Genomic DNA, 23695 nt, shown 5'->3' on the forward strand with positions numbered 1-23695 from the left:
GGTTCATAGTTTGTGTTGTATTCCGCAGTCGTGCTATTGTGACTTGACTTGAATGTGTCTCTACGGGTCTCTATGAGTCTCTGTGTATCTGTAGGAGTCTCTATGGGTTTACCCTGTGGTACATAGTTTGTGTTGTATGGCCACAGTTGCCCTCCTCTGGCTTGTCTTCAATCCAAGTATAATTTGAGAGCACTTTTCGGTAGCTCACACTAAACACATTCCTGCGGAGGGAGCTGGTAGGAACGTTGGGTTGCTCCGTCAATGGCCAGGGTCAACGGCGGCGTGGTGTATTCCGGGCACAAGCCGGCGTGAGTAGGTTAAACGTTGAGTTTTATAAGGGCACCACGGGGTGACCAGCCCCTCCTCACCCAGCCCCACCCCTCCCACTTCCCATCCAGCCCCACCCTCCCCACCCAGCCCCTCCCCACCCTCCCCTCCCCACCCAGCCCCTCCCCACCCTCCCCTCTCCACCCAGCCCCACCCCTCCCATTTTTGGATGCACGACGGACGGACGGACACAATAATCCCCTGTGGGCTGGTGTAACCAGGAGGTTCCTACCAGTAAAATTGTATTTTATCTGGCAAGGCCCACTGACCTCAGCGGATATTTTACAAATGGACCACAGCCCAAGACCCAGACTTGTAATCATCGGATTCAGGACGTTGAAGGCACGGATAAGGTCTCGGTAGCAGCTGGAATAGACTGAGTTTTGACATCATGCAGCGTTGCACAACATGAGTATTGGTTGTGCAGTACAGTACTGTATTATGCTCTGCATCGTTTTAAACATTTGTAATTCCTGCACTGCAAAGACTACTTTGATGATAAACCAAGATCTGTGAAATTAAAAGAACATGTGATGAGTTTTCAATGATGCATTACATCTTAATAGGGACAAGTAACACATGGACGGTACAACTCTAGCCACACGTATGTTGTATGTAACACTTGTTGACTGACACGTGTAGATGCTGTAACTGACTCGTGCACGCTTGTGTGTGACACGTTGACTTGCACATGTCTGTCGGGACACGTGTGTGCTGTGTGTGTGACACGTGTGTGTAACACGTTCTGTGTGTGTGACGCGTGTGTGTGTGTGTGTTTGACACGTGTGTGTGTGACACGTGTGTGTGTGTGACACGTGCGTTCTGTGTGTGTGACGCGTGTGTGTGACACGTGCTGTGTGTGTGACACGTGCGTTCTGTGTGTGACGCGTGTGTGTGTGTGTGACACGTGTGTGTGTGTGACACGTGTGTGTGTGTGACACGTGCGTTCTGTGTGTGACGCGTGTGTGTGTGTGACACGTGTGTGTGTGACACGTGCGTTCTGTGTGTGTGACACTTGTGTGTGTGTGACACGTGTGTTCTGTGTGTGTGACACGTGTGTGTGTGACACGTGTGTGTGTGTGACACGTGCGTTCTGTGTGTGTGACACGTGTGTGTGTGTGACACGTGCGTTCTGTGTGTGACGCGTGTTTGTGTGTGACACGTGTGTGTGTGTGACACGTGCGTTCTGTGTGTGTGACACTTGTGTGTGTGTGACACGTGTGTTCTGTGTGTGTGACACGTGTGTGTGTGACACGTGTGTGTGTGTGACACGTGCGTTCTGTGTGTGTGACACGTGTGTGTGTGTGACACGTGTGTTCTGTGTGTGTGACACGTGTGTTCTGTGTGTGTGACACGTGTGTTCTGTGTGTGTGACACGTGCGTTCTGTGTGTGTGACACGTGTGTGTGTGACACGTGCTGTGTGTGACACGTGTGTGCTGTGTGTGTGTAACACGTGCTGTATGTGACACCACCACGCTGTATGTGACACGTGTGTATGTGACACGTGTGTGTGTGTGACACGTGCACGCTGTGTGTGTGTGAGACGTGTGTGTGTGACACGTGCGTTCTGTGTGTGTGACACGTGTGTGTGTGACATATGCACGCTGTGTGTGTGTGACACGTGCTGTGTGTGACACGTGCACGCTGTGTGTGTGACACGTGCACGCTGTGTGTGTGTGACACGTGCTGTATGTGACACCACCACGCTGTATGTGACACGTTCACAGTGTGTGTGAGACACGTTTTCACGCTCTATGTGACACCCGTGCATTATTTACGACAGTTGTAACGTCTCGCAGACTCATACAACAACAATTCACATCCCCCCCCCCATCCTCATTGTCACAGCCGATAACCGATTGCCCACCTTAACCAACCCCGAGGGTCCAGCCAATAACACACCCAACCCAAACAACTCCCTGCATTCCGATACCCCTATTAGGTCGCGTGCCTTAAATATGTCCCAACCCCAACACCCACCCTCGGTGTAGTCGGCACTTTGCCTCGTTCATCATTTCGGTTTTTTGTTTTTTTTCAATGCTTTGCTTAATGTGCCCCCCCCCCCCCTGTTTAAATGAAATATTTTACGAAATATTTCAAGCTCTGCTCCTTTTTGCCCCTTACCCTCTCTCTCTACCCCCCCTCTCTCTCTCTCTACCCCCTCTCTCTACCCCCTCTCTCTACCCCCCCTCTCTCTCTCTACCCCCCCTCTCTCTCTACCCCCCCTCTCTCTCTACCCCCTCTCTCTACCCCCTCTCTCTCTACCCCCCTCTCTCTCTACCCCCCCCCCTCTCTCTCTCTACCCCCCTCTCTCTACCCCCCCTGTCTCTCTACCCCCCCCCCTCTCTCTCTCTCTACCCCCTCTCTCTACCCCCCTCTCTTCCTACTCCATGTCGCTTCTCTCTCTCTCTCTCGCCCTTTACCCTCCTCCATCTATACTTTTTTGTTGTTTTTTTTTCGGTAAAGTCACGTACGTAAAAAAATAATCAAATCAATGAAATCACGACGTTTCGGGCGCAACACAAGCATTCTTCTTCAGGTGGGGAAACAACTTTGCGAAGCACCGAAAAAACCAAATCCTCCATCTCTCATCTCCCTCTCATCTAATTTGCCCTCAATCTTGATTTGAAGCTTTCGTGACCGCAGGAATCCATTCTCTGTTGGTTCTTTCGGTAAAGTCACGTAGGTAGTAATAAAATAATAGATCACGACGTTTCGATCGCAACGCAAGCAACCGTCATCAGGTGGGACAACCGCTGGAAATAAAAAAAAACTGCGATCGAAACGTCGTGATCTATTATTTTATTTCTACCTACGTGACTTTACCGAAAGAACCAACAGAGTAATTTACCCTCCTCCATCAATCTCGCCTCCCTCTCACCTCCCTCCCCCTCCACTCTCTCTCCACCCTCTCCCCACCCTCTCCCTCGCCCCCCCCCTCTCTCCACCCTCTCTCCTCCCTCTCCCCACCCTCTCCCCCCTCTCCCTCCCCTCTCTCCACCCTCTCCCTCCTCTCTCGCCCCTCTCCCTCCACTCTCTCCTCCCTCTACCCTCCCTCTCCCTCCACCCTCTCCCTCCCCTCTCCCCACCCTCCACCCTCTCCCTCCTCTCCCTCCACTCTCTCCCCTCCCTCTTCTCTCGCCCCTCTCCCCTCTCCCCGCCCTCTCCCTCCACCCTCTCCCTCCTCTCCCCACCCTCTCCCCTCTCTCCACTGCCCCTGGCAGTCACTTCTGGTCGCGACTCGATCTCAGGTAACCGACTGCGCTCACATGGCTATGCGTACTGCTGCTGTTGTTGTTGTGATGGTGTTGTTGTGATGGTGGTGGTGTTGCTGTAGTGTTGTTGTTGTGTTTGTTGTTAATTTTCCATCGGCATCTTCATCCCCACCGCCCCCCCCCCGACCCTGCTGCTGCCGCCGCTCCCACCACCGCTACCAGTCGTGCACGCACACACGTGCCCATTACACTCACTCGCTCTCCACTCGCTCTCCACTCCACTCACTCACTCTCCACTCCACTCCACTCACTCTCCACTCACTCTCCACTCCACTCACCACTCACTCTCCACTCCACTCTCCACACACACGTGCCCATTGCACTCCCTCTCCACTCCACTCTCCTCACTCTCCACTCTCCTCACACACGTGCCCATTACACTCACTCGTTCTCCACTCACTCTCCACTCCACTCACTCTCCACTCACTCACCACTCACTCTCCACTCACTCACCACTCACTCTCCACTCCACTCTCCACACACACGTGCCCATTGCACTCCCTCTCCACTCTCCACTCCACTCTCCTCACTCTCCACTCTCCTCACACACGTGCCCATTACACTCACTCGTTCTCCACTCACTCTCCACTCCACTCACTCTCCACTCACTCACCACTCACTCTCCACTCACTCACCACTCACTCTCCACTCACTCACCACTCACTCTCCACTCACTCTCCACTCTCCACACACACGTGCCCATTGCACTCCCTCTCCACTCTCCACTCCACTCTCCTCACTCTCCACTCTCCTCACACACGTGCCCATTACACTCACTCGCTCTCCACTCTCCTCTCTTCTCTCCCCTCTCCTCACTCTTTCCCCTCTCCACTGTCCTCACACTCATTCCCCTCCACTCACTCTCCTCACACTCCCCACTCTCCCGCTCTCTCTCCATCACTCTGCTGGCTGCACGCGCTCTCCCCGCCGTTAGCCTCGGGAGAGGAGCAGCCTGGGGAGGAAGGAGGTGGTGGTGATGGTGATGGATGCCGCTGTAATGGAGATGTTTTGGTGGGTGGTGGTTATTTGGAAACTACGCGGAAGATGGAAGCGAGTGGCCGTGGGGAGGAGTGGGGGGGGGGTTGGTGAAGGATGGTGGTGCATGAGGAGGTGACCTCAGTGGGTTCAACCCGGGGACAGTGGTTGTGTTGGTTGTTGTGATGATCGTGGTCGTGTTGGTGGCTGTGATTGTGTTGGTTGTTGTGGTTGTGATTGTGTGTTGGTTGTTGTGATGATCGTGGTCGTGTTGGTGGCTGTGATTGTATTGGTTGTTGTGTTGGTTGTTGTGGTTTTGATTGTGTTGGTTGTTGTGATGATTGTGGTCGTGTTGGTGGCTGTGATTGTGTGTTGGTTGTTGTGATGATTGTGGTCGTGTTGGTGGCTGTGATTGTGTGTTGGTTGTTGTGATGATTGTGGTCGTGTTGGTGGTTGTGCTTGTTTTGGTGGTGTGATTGTATTGGTGGTGTTTTTGTGTTGTGATGTGAGTCGTGGTAATTCAGTCCCTCCAGAAAAACGCGGAGTTTTTTGGTGATTGTTGCGGGCAAAAATCGTTGATTATGCGGCACGTTTTCTTAAAAAATGCGATGGAATATGCGGGATATTTATGCAATTTTATGCGATTAAATTGCGAGAACTTGCAAAAATTGCGGGAACTTGCAAAAACTGCGGTTTGATGAAAAAGAGAAAAAAAAAGTGATTCCCCCAACACCCTATTCACTAGGCTACTACTTTAATGTAAAGAGTCATTTCTTATTATTTCCTATGATAAGCAAGCATACTACATCACAGAAAGTGCTGGGAATATTTAAGTTCTCATCTTGTTTTATTTCAGACCTTAACAAACAGATGGCTCAAACTTACAAAACATTGAGTCGAACAAGTTCTGTAGCTTTACAAAATGAATATGCTACAACTTCTGTAAAAATGAATAAATAAAATATTAAAAAATAAAATGTGTGCTTCCTGTTTTACAGAGCTAGCTATGCAAAATAATTTGCCCCCACTGTCATGTAACACACTGGGGAACTGCTTTGCGCGGTCTTTTGCGCTTATGTTTGTTGGCAAATGAGAAAGATGTGCGGGCTTCATCATGGTGTCATTGGCATCGCGGGCTTTGCAGCTTTTCAATGATGTCGCGTAATGACTGACGTCACTTCATAACGTTCCCATGGCAACAGGGGAAATGGCTGCGCTCGTGTGAAGTAAACGCAACATTTTTCAACTTTCTGCTCAGATATATGTGACTTTTTGCAACGAAAATGCGGGGATTATGAAATCATGCAAGCCCGCATATTTTGCGCGCGGAAATCTGCAATTTATGCGGCGAAAGTGCGGCGTATTTGAAAAAACGCGCCCCCCGCATAAATATGCGGACTTTGGCTGATTTTGCGTGAAATCTTGCGATCGCATAATCGCGTTTTTCTGGAGGGACTGGTAATTGTGGTTGTAGTTATATTAGTCGCTGTGGTTGTAGCGATGTCCGTTGTTGCAGTATTATTGGTTGTGGTGCTGGTGGTGTTTGCGTGGTGCTGGCCACCCACCCCCTCGTGTACCGTTCTGGCCTTCATAGGTGCTCGCTAACAGCACTTGCCCCTACAGTCTGTTAAGGCTATATAGGGGATCTTTGTTTAAGCGGTAGTGCTAGTTGTGGTGGTGATGTTGTGTCTGTGGAGTGTGGTATTTGTACTCTGCTGGGTCGGGTGCACTGTGTGGCGTTTGGTTTGTGTACCAGCGCGTCTCGCTTAACGAGCGAGATGCGTTCCGCGAAAATTACTCTGTCAGCGAAAACTCGTGAAGGGGCCGTCCATAAATGACGTCACGCACCTTGGGGGGGGGGGGTCAGACATTTGTGACGAGGGGGGGGGTGGGTTGAGAAATGTGACGTCACATCAAAATGCGCAACTTTAAATAAATATAGACAAGACGTTCTACTTAATCAAATATACTTTTTAATAAAAAAAATTCTCCTATAACATCAGAGTGCAGCGCCACATTAAATATGCACTACAATGACAATAGTTTAAAGCGATTTGAAGCATGTTTTATTATTTTTTTTGGGGGGGGTCTGATTTTTTGTGACGCCGTGTGACGAGGGGGAGGGGTGTGAAAAATCGTCCAAAATCGCGTGACGTCATTTATGGACGGCCCTTTAAGCGATGTTCGTTTTCCCATTCACTCTCCCCCCCCCCCATCTTAAAATCTGCGCTACGTTTCAGCCCCCAAAATGTTCCACTCTTGAACAAGCGGGGTTTTTTTGTTTACGTAAGGAATACAAATTATGTTTAATCTTCCCTATCTATATAATACTAATACACTTGTTTGTCTGTCTGTAACGCACCGGAAAATAATTAACAAGTTTTTAGCTGGGTGAGAGGTGGTGGGGGAGGGGTTGGAGACGTCAGAGACACTGCGGTGTTTGGGGAGAGGAGTATTGACGTCATGCCAGTTTGGGGGGTGAGGTTGTGACCAATTTAGGGGTGTCTATGACGTCACGATACCTGGGTTGATGAGGGAGTGGAGTGTTGACGTCATGCCAGTTTGGGGGGTGAGGTCGTGACGAATTTGGGGGTGGCTATGACGTCACGCGACAGTGGAGAGGTGAGTGAGAGGTGTTATGACGTCACGCGACACGGGAGATTGAGAGGTGTTATGACGTCACGCGACACGGGAGATTGAGAGGTGTGATGACGTCATGCGACGATGGGGAGTTGGAGCAGAGGGGGTGATGGCGTCACGCCAGTTTGTGGTGCGCTGGTGAGGAGAGGGGGTCACGAACCAGAGCCCCCCCCCCACCCACGTGCCCCACAACCATCACCATCAATGTGAAGCCCAGTTGGGACCTTGGGTCGAACTCATCAGTCCAGCCTCCAGGTGCCTCGCTCCTTGAGCCATTGAGTTCCCTGGCCTACATTCAAGGAAAACTGCGTCTCGAAATGTTTGTGTGTCACTGTGTGTGTCACTGTGTGTGTGTGTCACTGTGTGTGTGTCACTGTGTGTGTGCCATCTGTGTGTATCCTCACGTGTGTCTGTGCACGTGTGTCTTACGTGTGTGTGAATGTGTTCGCGTGTGTTTGATCTTTGTGTGTACGGTAATGGTGTGTGTTGGTGTTCTTGTTTGTGTGTGCGTGTGAGATGTGTTTCTGTGTCCCCCTGTGTGTGTATGGGGGCCCCTGTGTGTATGGATGAACTTGTATAAAGTGCCTGTGTGTGTGGATGTTTATATCTGTGTGTATGTGCCACTTGCCCCTACAGTCTGTTAAGGCTATATGGGGGATCTTTATCTTTGTGAATGGAAGCCAGGGGAGCGGTGGTGCAGCGGTTAGCGCTACGCTGCGCTACGTCCAACACCGGTGACTATTATCTGAACCGGTCCTGGGCCTCCCCAAGGTCGACTCAGCCTCAAATGAGTACCTGGTGCGGTGTTTGCCCACCCACCCCCACGTGTGCCGTGCCGGCTAACAGCACTTGCCCCAACAGTCTGTTACAGGCTATACGGGGGGTCTTTGTCTTTGTGCGTGGCTCTGCACGTCACTGCGTTGTTGCAGCGAGGCCCTGATTTATTTTTTAAAAATTCTAGATTTGATGCTTTCGTGACTGCAAGGATTCATACTCTTAGGTTTTTCGGTAAAGTCACGTAAGTAAAAAAAATAATAAAAATATTGAAATACTAGAAATAAAATAAGCAATGATATTTTTATTATTTATTTTTTACCTACGTGACTTTACCGAAAAACCTTATTTAAAAAAAGTTGTATCGCTCCTGTGATCAACACCTCCCCCACCCCCCCATGGTAACTCTTCAGTACATTGTCCCGAGTTATCCCACCCCGCGTCTATGCAGACCGAGGGGTATAAGCCTGGGGCTTCTGTAGAGATTCCAGAACGCACCCAGACTAACAATAGACGACTGTGTGTGTGTGAGTTTGGGTTGCTCTGTCAGCCAGGGGGTGGTTGTGGCCAATGCATGCTTCTTCAATGCACCCTTGTCTACTGAAGCCTACTGTCATGTTTGTTTTGTAGCGTCTGCTACTGGAACGTTCTTACACGCCCAACTGGACCTCTGTGGACAAAGAACTTTAGAGCTCTTAGGATTCCTCCAGTATTACCTACTATCATCACCCAGGAATGTCTGTCAACGCTCGTGACGTCATTCCACATCGAACGACCCCCCCCCCTCATTAATAATCATGAGCAGGTGACGTCCTCCAAATAGACACCCCCCCTCCCCCCCCCATTATTATTACCGACGATAATCAGACAAGAATGTCTGTGTGCAACGCTCGTGACGTCACTCCGTCGACCAGCCCCCCCTCGTTAATATTAATGAACAGGTTACGTCCCCCACATGGACCCCCCCCTCCTCCTCATTAATAATCATGAACATGTGAGGTCACTACACATGGAGCACCCTCCCCCCTAATTAATAATCATAAAGAGGTGACGTCCTCCAAATGGACATCCCCCCCCCTCCATTCATAATAATTAGCGGGTGACGTCACTCCACAAGGGGGGGCGAGGCGCCTCCTCCCCCCTCCTCGGCGTCAACTCACAGCCCTCACTACAAAGGCAGAACCCTCACGTCACGTGGTCTCCGTAACGTTGTTGAGACATCGAAGTAAAAAGGACGTCGTGATGAACAAGGGATTATAACCTTCAAATGAACTAAGTCTGTGTCACCGCGCCCTTACAAATTGCACACGCAATTATTGCAATGAATATATCACGTCTGCGGTCTGCTTTTCGCTTGCAAGTTTCAGATGTACTGCAATACACCCGTCCATGGACGGGCAAAAGGCAAGTAGATACATATTCTGATTAGTCTTAGCGGGTTTTTTTTATTGCTGTTGCAGCGTGTCCTCAAAGCACCGGGCTAATTTGGGGGAGATGGGGGTGTATGGGTCGCCCCCCCTCCCCCCCTTAAGATGCAAGACACTGACATCTGCCCACATTATTACCGGGACAATCTATGTACGCTGCAAAGACAAAGATCCCCCGTATAGGCTGAACAGACTTTTGGGGCAAGTGCTGTTAGCGAGCACATTTAAGGCCGGGACGGCACACGAGGGGGTGGGTAGGTGGCTAACACCACGCGCGGCCACCTTTGTCTCCCCAGTGGCGATGTTTACACACCACACCAGGTACTCATTTGAGGTTGAGTCGACCTAGGGGAGGCCCAGGACCGGGTTCAAATAATCGTCACGGGTGTTGGCCGTGAGCGGGAATCGAACTCGGGGTCGCTGGATTCGTAGCGCAGCGCGCTGGCCACTTAAAAATCGCTCTCCGCAAATGTTACACTCCGTACATTTATGCACGCAACAAGTTAACAATGATAACCAACGCCAGCGTTGACGAGCATGAATAATATCAAAGAAAAATGGTGTCAACTTCCCAGGAAATTCTAGATTTGAAGCTTTCGTGACTGCAAGGATTCATACTCTTAGTTTTTTCGGTAAAGTCACATAGGTAAAAAATGAAATGAAATTAAAATTAATAAAAGTAATAATAGAAATAAAATGATAAAAATCACGACGTTTCGGAGGCAACACAAGTCTCCGTCATCAGGTGGGACCGTCACAGCCAGATTTGCTGTATCAAGTGAGGCAGGGATTCCAAGATGCAAGTTCTTAAATAAAAGTTAAGGGGGAGGAGAGGGGGGGAGCTTATCAGAATGTGGTAGCCAATGAAATGCCACTTAAGTTAGGGTGGCTGGCAGCTGCTGCTCCCGAAAGTAGTTGAGGTTTCGTATCAAGATGTTTATTCTAACAGGATTGCCTCTGGAAACGTTTATAAACAACGCATTAACTTACAATCAAATGTGTGTACAATTCAACTGTACGGACATTTGTCGTCTTGTAAATATTTAGGCGTACCAACCCGTCGCGGCATTTGCCAGAGTGAGTGGTTTAATGGTTAGCAAGCTGCGCTTGCATTCCAGAGGTCAAAGGTGCGACTCCGTCTTCTGTGCATTTTAAACAATGCGGCAAAGTTTCTCAGATCTAGCCTCGGCTATTTCCACCTAGCAGAATAAGCGGCCACACACCGCAGTCGTACGATCGGCAGGCCGCGTGTGGCGAGGTAAGGTGTGGGTACGCCCGCCTCTTTCCAACCTAACTGGTCAATGTGGAAAAGTAGACCAAACGCCACTCTAGCTATGACACATCTCCTTTACCAGCGGCAAGATATAGTAGTAGGTTTTTACCTTTTCAACTGGTACAAAAACTGACACCTTTATACAAGGTGTAGTAACGCTTACGACTCGTTCACACCGGAGTTGGAGGCACACTTGTTTATTTAACACCACATGTTGTGACATACACACTGAGGGGGTATCGGCCCCCTCACCCGTCTATCTGAGGACACACCTCTAGGCTAACCCTAGCCTGCCTCTGAGTCCTCCTCTAATGGGCTAGGGGAGGCTATCTTGGCCCGACACTGGTCAGTCGGGCCCGGTACCCAGAGTCCAGACCAGCACTGGCTCTGGCTCTGGTACCACGCCACTGGCTCGAGCCTGCGCGGTCCTGATAAGGACGGCGTGCCAGGGGGAGACCAGGGCTCTATCTAGGACGTCTTCCGTCTCCTCTTCTTAGCTAACACAACACTGCCGAGCCCTTCGATACATTCCCCTTTTATACCCAACCCCTCCCTGAGGGGTGGGGCCCCGGGGGATCATAACGACCGAATCGACCCCCCAGGGTGTCTGGCGCGGACGTCGCAGAGGGCACCTGCTTGTGCACACATGTAGCCCCGCCTACTGTGTTTGTTTACCATAGGCTGCCATGCATAACGGGCTCTCTCTCTAACACCCCTACATCACTCCCCCCCGCATAGCATGCAGCCGTCCCGGCTGCCAACATACAAAAATTTGACAATAAAGGTGCCTTCACCCCCTGACCGCGCGTGTGCCTCACTATTTTTGAACAATAACAGGAACCAGAACAAGAACGCAACAGCAAGATGAGAAAACAACCCGTCGCACCCCCCCCGAATAAATACGAATTCCGTAAAAAAAACAGCCTATATACAATCAGCAGGGAACCCACCACGCACACACAACACACGGTGAAGCCAACATATGTACATCCGAGGAGTGGGGAACACACCACCCACACAACATCCAATGAACACAACAGCTATGTACACATTTTCCGGCCTCACAACAGTTTGCGCATTTTAGCGCGCGTCCTTGCAGCGGGCCCCTCACACGGGGTAACCGCGCGTGGCGGACCATCAGGTGGCAATTGTCCGTCTTGGGGTGAGCATTCATCCGACTCCGCGTGACCCTCGGTATCCGCAGGAGGGGTGATTGGGCGTGAGCCCGTCACTCCTGATGCACCTGAAGGTGGCACAGCCGGCAAGGCATTAGGTGAGAGCGACGGAGACGGACCCAGCGAGTCGGCCGACCCCCCACATGCTTGGCCACGCGTGTGTGAAGTGTGATTGTGTACCGCAGAGAAGGGTTTTAACCTAGAGGGGTGCACGAACCATCGCCGCTTCCCCCACTTGATGCGCACGCACTGCGGTCGTAACACCTCCACCACTTCCACAGGGCCCCGCCACGGCCGCACCAATTTAGAGGAGGTTGCCAGTGGCACCTGGGGGCAGTGCAGCCATGCCTTGTCCCCCGGCTTCCACTGCAGCATGTGCGCTCGACTCAATCTGAGGCGCTCATTCGCCTTCTGACGGAGGTCAGAGTTTTGCATTGCAGCATCCCGTGCCTCGGTCAATTTGTCCAGATTAAATTTAACGTGGTCAGCCAGATTAGTTTTTCCCTGCGGCACGGGGATCCGCAACTGGGCACGAACAGGCGGGTCTGGTTCTCGGCCGTACATGAGGTAAAAGGGAGAAAACCCCGTAGCTGCATGGGGTGCCATCCGGTACGCCGCCAAGACCCCCTGAATTTGTAGGTCCCAATCCGTTTGCGAGTCCGAAACTTGTTGTGATAACATGGACGTGATGGTGCGATGCAACCGTTCGACCATCCCGTCAGTTTGTGGGTGGTATGGGGAGGTCCGAATTTTCTTTGTGCCCAGGAGATCACAGACTTGTCTGAGTAGTTTACCGGAAAAATTTCTGCCCTGGTCGGTCAGCAGCCTCTCCGGAGCACCTTTGTCCAGGACATAACCCTGAACAAAGGCCTCCACGATGGCTGCTGCCGACTGGTTGGCCAGAGGCCAGGCCATAGGCCAGCGTGTAAAATACTCGACACCAGTCAACAAATATCTATTCCCCCTGGGGGTGGCGGGGAATGGTCCCAAAATGTCCAGAGCGACCAGCTCGTTTATCCTGGACACTTTGATCGATTGCAAGGGCGGGTTAGACTCCCGTGCCGGCGGTTTGCGTTGTGCACATCGAGGGCATGATCCCAACAAATCCCCAACATCCCTCGTCATGCCAGGCCAATAAAAATCAAGTTGCAGCAAGGCGAGAGTCTTTTGGGTCCCCAGGTGTAGGAGGCGCTCATGAGCGGCCCATACCACCCTGCCCCGCAACCCAGTAGGGACCACCAGCCGATGTCGACGCGACTTCCCGTCCCAATGCATCAGCAGGCCTTGGCACATTTCCCATGCGTCGGAACCACCTCTTTTTCCCCCCGCCGCACCGCCAACGCGACGTCGCCACCCGAGGAGGGACACATCCTCCATCTGGAGGCGCCCCCAGTCAATGACGGGCAACCCCAACAGGGAATCTTTGCCCTGTTGTTCGATCGAATTAGTAACTACTGTATCGTCGTCGTTGGCGGCCGCCAAGACAGGAACCGATGTGTCCCCTGGAGGTCTGCAACGTCCAGACCCCAGGAGGCATGCACACTCGGAGGTGGTTGGCAAGCGCGACAGAGCGTCCGCGTTGGTGTGGCGAACGCCCTTACGGTATGTGGTTTGGAAATCGTAATCCTGGAGGACCTCCAACCATCGGGACAATTGTCCCGATGGCTGTTGAACCCTCAGGGCGTACTGCAGTGCCGCATGATCTGTGCGGACGGTGAAATGCCGACCGTACAGATATGGGCGATACTGTTGGATGAAATGGACAATTGCCAACAGTTCCCTACGGGTGACACAATATCGTTGCTCCGCTGGAGACAACACCCGACTGCCGTACGCAACCACACGTTCCACGCCGTCAACCACCTGGGAGAGCACGCCCCCAATACCCGTGTTGCTCGCATCGGTGTCGAGCAAGAATGGTTTTGAAAAATCAGGGTAAATCAGGGGAGGAGCGTTTACCAAAGCGTCCCGAAGGGAGCAAAAAGCAGCTTCCTCCTCCTGACCCCAGCAGAACCGAACCCCTTTTGATGTTAAAGCGTGTAGGGGTTTTGCTATAGTCGCAAAATTAGCGACGAAGCGTCTATAATACGACGCAAACCCAATAAAACTCCTAACCTCTCCCACTGAGGTGGGAGTCGGCCAGGAGCTTACACACTGCGTTTTGGCGGGATCGGTAGAAATACCTGAGCGTCCCACGATGTGCCCCAAATAACGCACCGACTCGCGTAACAAATGGCATTTTTGGGGCTTAAATTTCAAATTAGCAGCCCGCATCTTTAGGAAAACCGCCCGCAACCTCTGGAGATGTCCATCAAAAGTTTTGCCAAAGACAATAACGTCATCCAAATAAATCAGGCACGACTCCCATTGCAATCCAGCCAAAACCAATTCCATCAACCGCTGGAAAGTTGCCGGCGCTGAGTGTAAGCCCATCGGCAACCGGTTGAATTGAAACAGGCCGTGCGGAGTACGGAAAGCAGTTTTAGGCTTTGAATCATCGTCCAGAGGAAGCTGCCAGAATCCCGAAAGTAAGTCCAATGTGGAGAAGAATCGCGCTCCCGCCAAGGCGTCAAGCGATTCGTCCATCCGTGGGAGCGGGTATGCGTCGGCAACCGTAATTTTGTTAAGGCGCCGAAAGTCAACGCAAAACCGCAACGAACCGTCCTGCTTCTTAACCAGGACGATCGGCGCTCCCCAAGGGCTGTTGGAGGGAGAAATGATGTCGGCGGCTAGCATGTCATCAACAGCCGATTTGACATGGTCCTTTTCGGCGGGACTCAACCGAAAAGGATTCTGGCGTATTGGCGCGCTGTCACCCGTATCAATATGGTGACGCAGCAGATTAGTGCAGCCCAAATCGTATTTATCCCGACTGAAAACGTCGGAAAATTCCCTTAGTAGTGTCTTAAGACGTTGACGCTCTAAATTTGACAGGTCCGTCGATCCCGCACAAAGCGCCTCGAGCCACCCTTCATCGCTGTCCGAATGTGGTCGCGGTGCAGGGACAGCGCCGACATGACTCGCGACGGGTTCCTCACAGGGCACCGGCGTTGCGTGAGCAAGCACGGTCCCCTGTGGGACCACCACCGTCTGCGAGCCCACATTGAGGACCGCGATGAAGGGTTCTCCTTCCCCTCTCACTATGGTCTGGGCCGGGAGTAAATCAGGTCCACTGACCCCGGCCCTAGACGGTCCCAACAGAACCCCTTGAGCCCCAATGCCCTTAGCGAAGGGCCGCCGAAGTTTCAAGGGAATCAACATTTGCGCCCCCGGAGGAACGCGCACCGTTCTATCTACGAACGCCGGCACCGTCGCGAACGCCGTCCGGCTCGTAGCGGGGGATGGCAGAAACGCCATGCGTCGGCCCGATGGGAGCTCAATGCATCCCTGGTCGATTAATATCCTAATCGGCATTTTGGCCAGGAAGTCCGTCCCCAGCAGGCACGGAACCGCCAGCGAGGAGGAAACAAAAATCGGCCCAGACAATTTAATATCCCCGACACAAATTTGGGCACGAATTTGTCCGATGATGCCAAGTGAACCCCCGTTAGCAGCAAAGAATGGCACGTTAACAGGCATCAAAGGACGGCTTTGGGCAGGGAGAATGTTATAAATCAACTCCGAAATAATGGTCGCCGATGCTCCTGTATCGACCAGGATGCGCACCTCGACCCCATCGATGTGGCCCACAACGGCCGACGACCCTGACGACGCGGCTACAACCCGATGGGCCAACACGGACCACTGGCTGGGTTCAATCTGAGTACCCAGAGCGGTGCGTGTTGGTGCCATGGTACGCGATATTGGCCCCCCCTTCGCTGCGGTGTTTGAGTGTGTGACGGGCGTGTGCGTGGGCCAAGCATGAGGGGTGCCGCGACTCGCCGGATTATGATGGTGGAGCTTGTGACGAGGGCCGGCGTCCCGTTGAGGTGTCGTCCTGCGCTGCCCAGGAGAGCGGCACCCCGAGGCGACGTGGCCCCGGATGCCGCAGTTGTAACAGCGTGGAAGCGCTGGTGACGACGATGGATGTTGTAGACGGCTTGAACCGGCCCGGTCCTCCCGTACTCCCGCTCCATGCTGCCGTTGATGGTCGATGGCGCAGACCTCTTCCGCCGGGAGGGTGGCTGCAGCGACGGCACGCCCGCTCGCCGCCTTGCTGGCCTTCCGTCGTTGAGAGGACAGGTTTGCGTGGAGAAGACGGGCCGCTTGGAGGGAGCACATCTCTGCATCGTCCTGTGCGACAATGACGATGTCTAAGTCGTCCGCCAGCAAAAGTATCTTCTCTGTCACCATGGCGTCGACACCCTCATCATCCATTCGTGGAAAGGCCTCCTTCGCCAGTGCCAGGAGGCTTGTGCGGTACGCCAGGGGCGACTCCTTCGTCCCCCGCTGGCGATCATAAAAGAGTTGGCGACAGTCCGATGGTGGACCATATACCGCCGACAGCACCTGCATCGCCTTCCGCAGCGTGGAGCGCCTCTCCTTCGAAGCCGATGTTAGAGTGGCGAGGGCGTCGCTGTCGAGAAGTGCTGGCAGCGCGCGGAGAGCCTCGGCGTCTGTCCACTGTGCCATCTCCTGGTGAGCGAGGAAGCGCCGCTGGAAGCCGCCCCAGTCGCCATCCTCGCCCACAAATTCCTTGAGTGGAGGTAGCCGCTGATGTAAGGCAGCGGCTGCAGAGGAAGAACGCACTCCCTCGTCCGCCTCACTCAAGTCAGCGTCGGCACGAACCAGCGATGGCATCGCCGGTCGCACCCGTGGTGACGTTCCGCCCGTTGGTGGTGACGCGGCAGGTACTGTACTCCCGCCGTTGGACGCGATGCTTAGAGCGGCCACGCCCTCAACAGCAGCTGCGGCGATGGCGGGAGTTTCAAAATGTTGCTCCGTGGAAATGGCGGGAAGGCGCTGTGATCGTCGGCTGCCGTTGTCCCGTGGCGGTCCCGCAGCCCCCAGCTGCGTGATGGTGTCGAGCATGGCGGCTGCGGCGTACAGCAGCTCGGTCAGCTTCGCGTGCGCCTCCCTCAGCCCCTCCATCGACGGCTCCCCTTCCTCCAGCTGCTGTGGCGTGGATGCGCCCAGCCCCGGCTGGTCGATGGCATCTTCAGCCGTCTCGGGCCCTCCGACTGCAGTGGTGTCTTCTGCCTCTGGTACCCCGACTCGAGTCGTCCGGCGTGTATCCATGTTCGTACTTTGTTTCACTTCTGACGCCAGATGTAGTAACGCTTACGACTCGTTCACACCGGAGTTGGAGGCACACTTGTTTATTTAACACCACATGTTGTGACATACACACTGAGGGGGTATCGGCCCCCTCACCCGTCTATCTGAGGACACACCTCTAGGCTAACCCTAGCCTGCCTCTGAGTCCTCCTCTAATGGGCTAGGGGAGGCTATCTTGGCCCGACACTGGTCAGTCGGGCCCGGTACCCAGAGTCCAGACCAGCACTGGCTCTGGCTCTGGTACCACGCCACTGGCTCGAGCCTGCGCGGTCCTGATAAGGACGGCGTGCCAGGGGGAGACCAGGGCTCTATCTAGGACGTCTTCCGTCTCCTCTTCTTAGCTAACACAACACTGCCGAGCCCTTCGATACATTCCCCTTTTATACCCAACCCCTCCCTGAGGGGTGGGGCCCCGGGGGATCATAACGACCGAATCGACCCCCCAGGGTGTCTGGCGCGGACGTCGCAGAGGGCACCTGCTTGTGCACACATGTAGCCCCGCCTACTGTGTTTGTTTACCATAGGCTGCCATGCATAACGGGCTCTCTCTCTAACACCCCTACAAAGGCATCATGTTTGCAATAACCACAACACAAGCAGTCAAAATGCAAACAGAAAGAAACAACTCTGATAATGATGATATGCACTGTTCTTTGTACCAGTTGAAAGGGTAAAAACCTATTACTATATTTTGCCACTGGTAAAGGAGATGTCTCATAGTGTAAATGCTTACCCCGAGCTCTCAATACTCTGATAGTGCGCTGTTTTTGAGTTGTACGCCTTTTGGCGTCATCTGGTCCAACACCAATGGAGACTAGGCTCTAAGAAAAGCTGTCTCGGGTGTGGACCAATCAACTTCAAGGACAGTGCATATCATCATTATCAGAGTTGTTTATTTTTGTTTGCATTTTGACTGCTTGTGTTGTGGTTATTGCAAACATGATGCCTTGTATAAAGGTGTCAGTTTTTGTACCAGTTGAAAGGGTTAAAACCTATTACTATACCACTCTAGCGTTTGCTCCAGTGGAGGGTCCTTCCGCCGTCAGTCGTGTGAACAAACGCGTAACTGTGACAAAGGTTAGGAATGTACAGCACAGTGTTGATCGCTCAAGAGTTGGTATTTTATGTTTGCACGTAGCCACAGATTATGGCTGGACAGCCATAGATTGACAGCCACAGATTAAGGCTTTATTTCCCTCTAAAAAAAACATAGATTACCGATTGATCCAATGACACCAGCTAGCATGCATATATTTTTTTAAGTAGTAAAAGCTCGTAAATTTTGGCTTGTATGCATATAAAAAGCCATACTTGCAGCCAGAGATTTAGACTCGTACACATTAAAAGGAAATTTGTTTAGCCTCGTTTATAAAATAGTTACCGCCCGCCGCAGGAATGTGGAATTTCCGCTAAAGTCTCAGAGCTGTAAACAAGTAGGTGAGTTCCACCTTATTGCTGATTTGCATAGGAAAACACTTTGGCTTTTAAAACCCCACAGCATTAGACTTTGGTACTGGATAAAAGCCATATAATTAGCCTTGGACGCATATGAAAAGACGTCTTGCGAAGACCAAGACCCCAAATATGCATTAAAATGCGTCCAATAGGCCCCGTTGTCTCTGTAGTGGCGGTGCCGCTCCTGACAATGCTCCCTTTGAGACCTGCGTCCGCGTAGGGCTCAGGGAGAGAGTGGCCTCCGCACACAAATTTGATTTGAATTCCATGCGCCCCCCCCCCTCTGCCCCTCTCCCTTCCCCTCTGTTGCTCATTCATTCAGCTGAGAGAGGGGGCAGTGAAAGCCCTCGGAACATTGGAGAAATACATGCAAGGTGCCCACCCCCGCACCCGAAGCAGACACTCCTGGCCTCCGTTGGGCTCCGTTGACAATTCTCATGATAATTTAGAGCCCAAAGGTCGCAACCGGGTACCCGATACCCGTACCCTACCCGATACACGGCTACCCGTACCCGGCCGGGTACGGGTACCCGTTTGCGACCCTGGTGCGGCCGGGTACGGGTACGGGTAAGGAATCAAAACCCGTTTGCGACCTCTGTTAGAGCCGTCTGTCAGACAGCTGTTTAAAGCATCCGCACACCGTATCGGTCATTGGGATGGGGGGTGTTTGACCATACTTTACCACACAGGTTGTCAGTGGGGGTTGGTGAAGGGGGTGCCCAGAATTGGTTCCGATATGGCTCGCCACTAATGTCACAATGGCCTGTTAACTGGGTTCGCTTTGTTGTTCTTTACAGTGTCCCGCCCACCTCTATTAGAATCTGAATTTGTTTTATTTGTCCTCGATAAATACGATGACCTATTAAGCTCTTTTTTCATAAGTCCAGTCGGGGCGGGTTAGAAAGTTACAACAACAAACAATACAAAACAACGATAGGAGTGCTTTGAGTGATTTCAAGCTTTCGTGACTGCAGGAATCCATACTCTGTTGGTTCTTTCGGTAAAGTCACGTAGGTAGAAATAAAATAGATCACGACGTTTCGGACGCAACACAAGCGTCCGTCATCATTTTTCGCCTGATGACGGTGGTGATCTATTATTTTTATACCTACGTGACTTCTACCGAAAGACCCAAAGAGTAAGTATAGGAATGGTTAGCAAATTAATCAAAATAAACTCAACTATTTTTATTTTACCAGGTAAAGCCCAAAGATGATTTGAAGCTTTCGTGACTGTAGGAATTACTCGTTGGTTCTTTTGGTAAAGTGACGTAGAAAGAAAATAAATAAATTAATATAGAGTACGACGTTTCGATTGCAACACAAGCAACCGTCATCAGTTAGAACTCAATTTGAGAGAGAGACAAAACACAGACACGGAGACACACAGACAGACACACAAGCAGAGAGAGACAACACAGAGACACACAGAGAGAGACACAACATAGACACACAGAGAGACACACAACATAGACACACAACATAGACACACAACATAGACACAGAGAGAGACACAAAGAGAGAGACACATAACATAGACACACAGAGAGAGACACACAACACAGAGACACACAGAGAGACACACAACATAGACACAGAGAGAGACAATGCCTCTGTGTCGAGGCCTTAAATAGAGAGAAGGGGGGGGGCAGAGAGAGAGAGAGGTGGGTCTGCTGGGGCAGCTGCTGGAGCAGAGAAATGAGCATGTCAATGAATCCACCCCGAAGCAACCGAGGGAGAGAAAGATCGAATGGCCCTATGAGAGCCTGGTACATTTTAGAGAGAGAAATAGGGAGTTTGAGAAAACAAAATTGAGCATTTTTTGGAAATGTAATGCAGTGCAACACAGAGAGTCGGCTAACACACAGTTAACGCACAGCCTGGTTGATTACGATCTCCAAACTGCCTATTTCTCTCTATAAAATGTACCAGGCTCTCATAGGGCCATTCGATCTTTCTCTCCCGATACCCGTACCCTACCCGATACCCGGCTACCCGTACCCGGCTGGGTACGGGTACCCGTTTGAGACCCTGGTGCGGCTGGGTACGGGTAGGCCGTGAGTCACTGGTGAGTAACCGTTTGTCACTCATTTCCCAACGTCTTGTCTCTTCTCGCAATTCAAGTTCCTAGAATCAACCCACACGCGCCTGCAACATGGCTTCATCCCAGAGGTCGCAATCAGGTACCCGATACCCGTACCCTACCCGTACCCGGCCGGGTAGGGTACGGGTACGGGTACGGCCGGGTACGGGTACCCGTTTGCGACCCTGGTGCGGCCGGGTACGGGTACGGGTAAGGAATCAAAACCCGTTTGCGACCTCTGGTCGACCGTGCACGCACTCCTCCCAGGCAGCACCGTGCTCGTTGCCATGGCAAGGGTATCCCCGTTGCCCTGGCAACGCGATGGCCGAGTGGGTAGGATGGAGTAGAGGTGAGTGGGGTGCCAATCCGCCCTGGCGTGGGAGGCGGCGGTGGGTCCGTAAATTTTCCACGGTGGGCGTAGACAGGTTGGAGGGCGAGAGAATGCGGTGATTACATTTTCGCACCTTTGCAAACATTACGTAAGATCGTGCCTCACCTGTGCAACAACCGCCATTCGCCACTAAGTGGCGGTGACGTCACCACGACGCTTGTGCCAGGCCATGTGCACCTTGAGGCTACCACGTGAAGTGTCGAACGCCCGCTGGCAGGAGTTCACGGGGCAGACCCAGATGCCACGGGTCGACTGACTGAGATGACCGAGATGACTGGCTGTGCAGACACGCACACACACACACACTCCGACTTGGTAACCAAGATCCCCCGTGTAGGCAAGTGCTGTTAGCGAGCACCTGTGAAGGCCGGTGTAGCCGGTATGGGCTTAATGGAAATGGACCACAAGTATAATTGTGAATTAAAGTTAATAATTACCATGGATTGGACCCATAGAGTCACGTGAGTGCACAGTAGGCCACGCTTACCAGTCGAGTAATCAATTCAGGGTACAGGGCACCGATTCAGATTCGGGTGGACGCTATACAGCACAGGGGTTGAGCAGTGGGGTGGTGTGAATTGGGGTTCATTGCTGTCCATCTGGTCATAATTACAGATGCACGAATGCTCCTCGGAAGAACACTTTGAAATAAAGAGTTGCAGTCACACAATCCTCTGGTGTCCCTTGTTGTGGAGTCATCCGATTCTCAGAAGGAGGACAGAACACACTGTAGAGTATCCACTCATCGCCTCCGAACTAATCTACTATTATTGTTGTCTCCTCGTAACGAACACGGGAGGAGAGGGATAGGGCAGGCCGGTTACCCCGGCATAGCAGACAAATGGGTGGGTGGACAGCATCACGCCTTTGTCTCTCTCGTGGTGATATTTACGCACCGCACCAGGTACTCATTTGAGGCTCAGTCGATCTAGGGGAGGCCCAGGACCAGTTCAGATAATCATCACTCGTGTTGGCCATAGTAGTTATTACTGCTCCTGACTGTGCAGGCACACACACACACAACTTGGTGACACGCGCACACTACATGAAAATACCAACCCTCGCTGCCTGCACGCATTCCAAAGCAAACGACTAACATAAACTTTGCCAGTCGCTACGTGCGAGGGCGTATTGTGCACTACCGCGTAAACCCACGACAAATGCCTGTTGCACTTAAACACGTAAGATAATGACATGCAATTAAAACCATAATGAGAATAAACGGTCGTACTTTTCTTAGTTTTATATATATTTAAAAAACGTGAGTCCTGTAGTTTTGGGCCCCTGAACACGTCCCATTTGCATCCACCCCCCCGCTGCCTCCGCCCCCCTTAAATCCACCCATGACGGTGGAGTGTTGTCCAGGAACCAGTTCATGAGGCCACTGGTCAACAGGTGGCAAGGTTGGTTGGTGTCGGTGCCACCAAGACCCGGTGCCAGAGCCGTCGTGAAACGGAACACAAGCGAGACTGGGCTCGCGTTGAGTGCCTTGGTACCAAGTTTCTCAATGGCTCCTTTTACTAACCGACGAGTTAAATAGCCCACCCGGTTTGACAGCAGCGTGCGCGTAAGTTGCTCGCTCGTGTGCGCTCGCAACTCTGTGCGTTCACGCCGACTGCCGACAACCCGCACAAAAATTACAATTAATAACGTACATATGCACGTTGAACTTCTTTTGCACCGTACGTAGCCGACCGTGTCAATCGGAGGTGCGAGGGAAGGACAACAAACTAAACACAATAAGCAGTTCTCAAGAAAATGAGTTTTCAATCTACATTTAAAAGTGCATAGCTCCGGTGGCTTCCTAATGTTTGAAGGAAGAAGCATTCCAAACGGCCGCAGAATCGTATCTGAAAGCGTGCGATGCAGTGTCCGTCTTTGTTCGATGCTGAGCCAAAGGTCACTGTGAGGATGACTGGAGTTTGCGTGATGGTTTATGCAATCGTAGTAACGATGATGCCATTTTTTCCAGGAGAGCTTCACTTGCTGCACCTCAGAACAGTTTTTTCAGAAGAGTCCTGCATTGGGATACTTGGCAAGTCCATTAATTAGTGTGTGGCTTTTTAGATTTACACGGCTTCTGCATCTCAAGACTCTTGAGGGTACAGGGTAACTGCCTCATCTCTCATCAACACAAAGGGACCTGCATTATTTCATTAGTAGCAGCAGCAGCACCGCCGTAGAGACCGATTGTGAACCGACTCGAACCCACGCTGGTCCAGGTCGTCACGCCAGCTAAGAGCTTAACCGTAATTTCTCAAGGGTTTAGGTGTAATTGCCTAATTATACTATGAGATAACTGAGAAGGGATCACGTGAACTTATGGGACTGCGGTTTGGCTGGTGACGGATGGATGTGTCTCGCGCCGAGTGTAATCTCACGACCTCTGCCGCGTCCGTTTTCTGGCCTCGCACCTCGAGTTCAGGGTGCATCCACTGTAAACATGCGATGGCACGGCTGATACGGCTCGGCCTGGACTTTGTCCACCTGGCTGGGCCCTCCTGGATTTGTTTATATGTTCATGCAGTGGATGGAATAGCGATGGGAAGGCAGGAAAATCTGAACGACGATGCACAAAGTCGAACGTTCCAGAATTGTGTCGGTGGATCTATTCATTATCATCATCCTTATTTTCACCGGACATGGCGTATAAACAACTGCTGGATGAAGGCCTTGCCTCACC

At 52.0% G+C, this 23695-nt stretch overlaps 1 protein-coding gene across 1 annotated transcript in view; it reads left to right on the plus strand.

The window, feature by feature from the left end:
• Positions 1–3412: 3412 nt before the first annotated feature.
• The window catches only part of LOC144732601 (uncharacterized), a 32259-nt gene continuing 11976 nt past the window's right edge, over positions 3413–23695 (plus strand). The window contains exons 1-2 of the mRNA XM_078614075.1: positions 3413–3579; positions 18862–18913. The gene's annotated coding sequence lies outside the window, so the exon portion shown is untranslated. The remainder of the gene's footprint in view (positions 3580–18861; positions 18914–23695) is intronic.

The sequence above is a fragment of the Lampetra planeri genome, chromosome 43, assembly GCF_965212315.1.
Source record: "Lampetra planeri chromosome 43, kcLamPlan1.2.h2, whole genome shotgun sequence".
NCBI classification, from domain to species: Eukaryota; Metazoa; Chordata; class Hyperoartia; order Petromyzontiformes; family Petromyzontidae; genus Lampetra; species Lampetra planeri.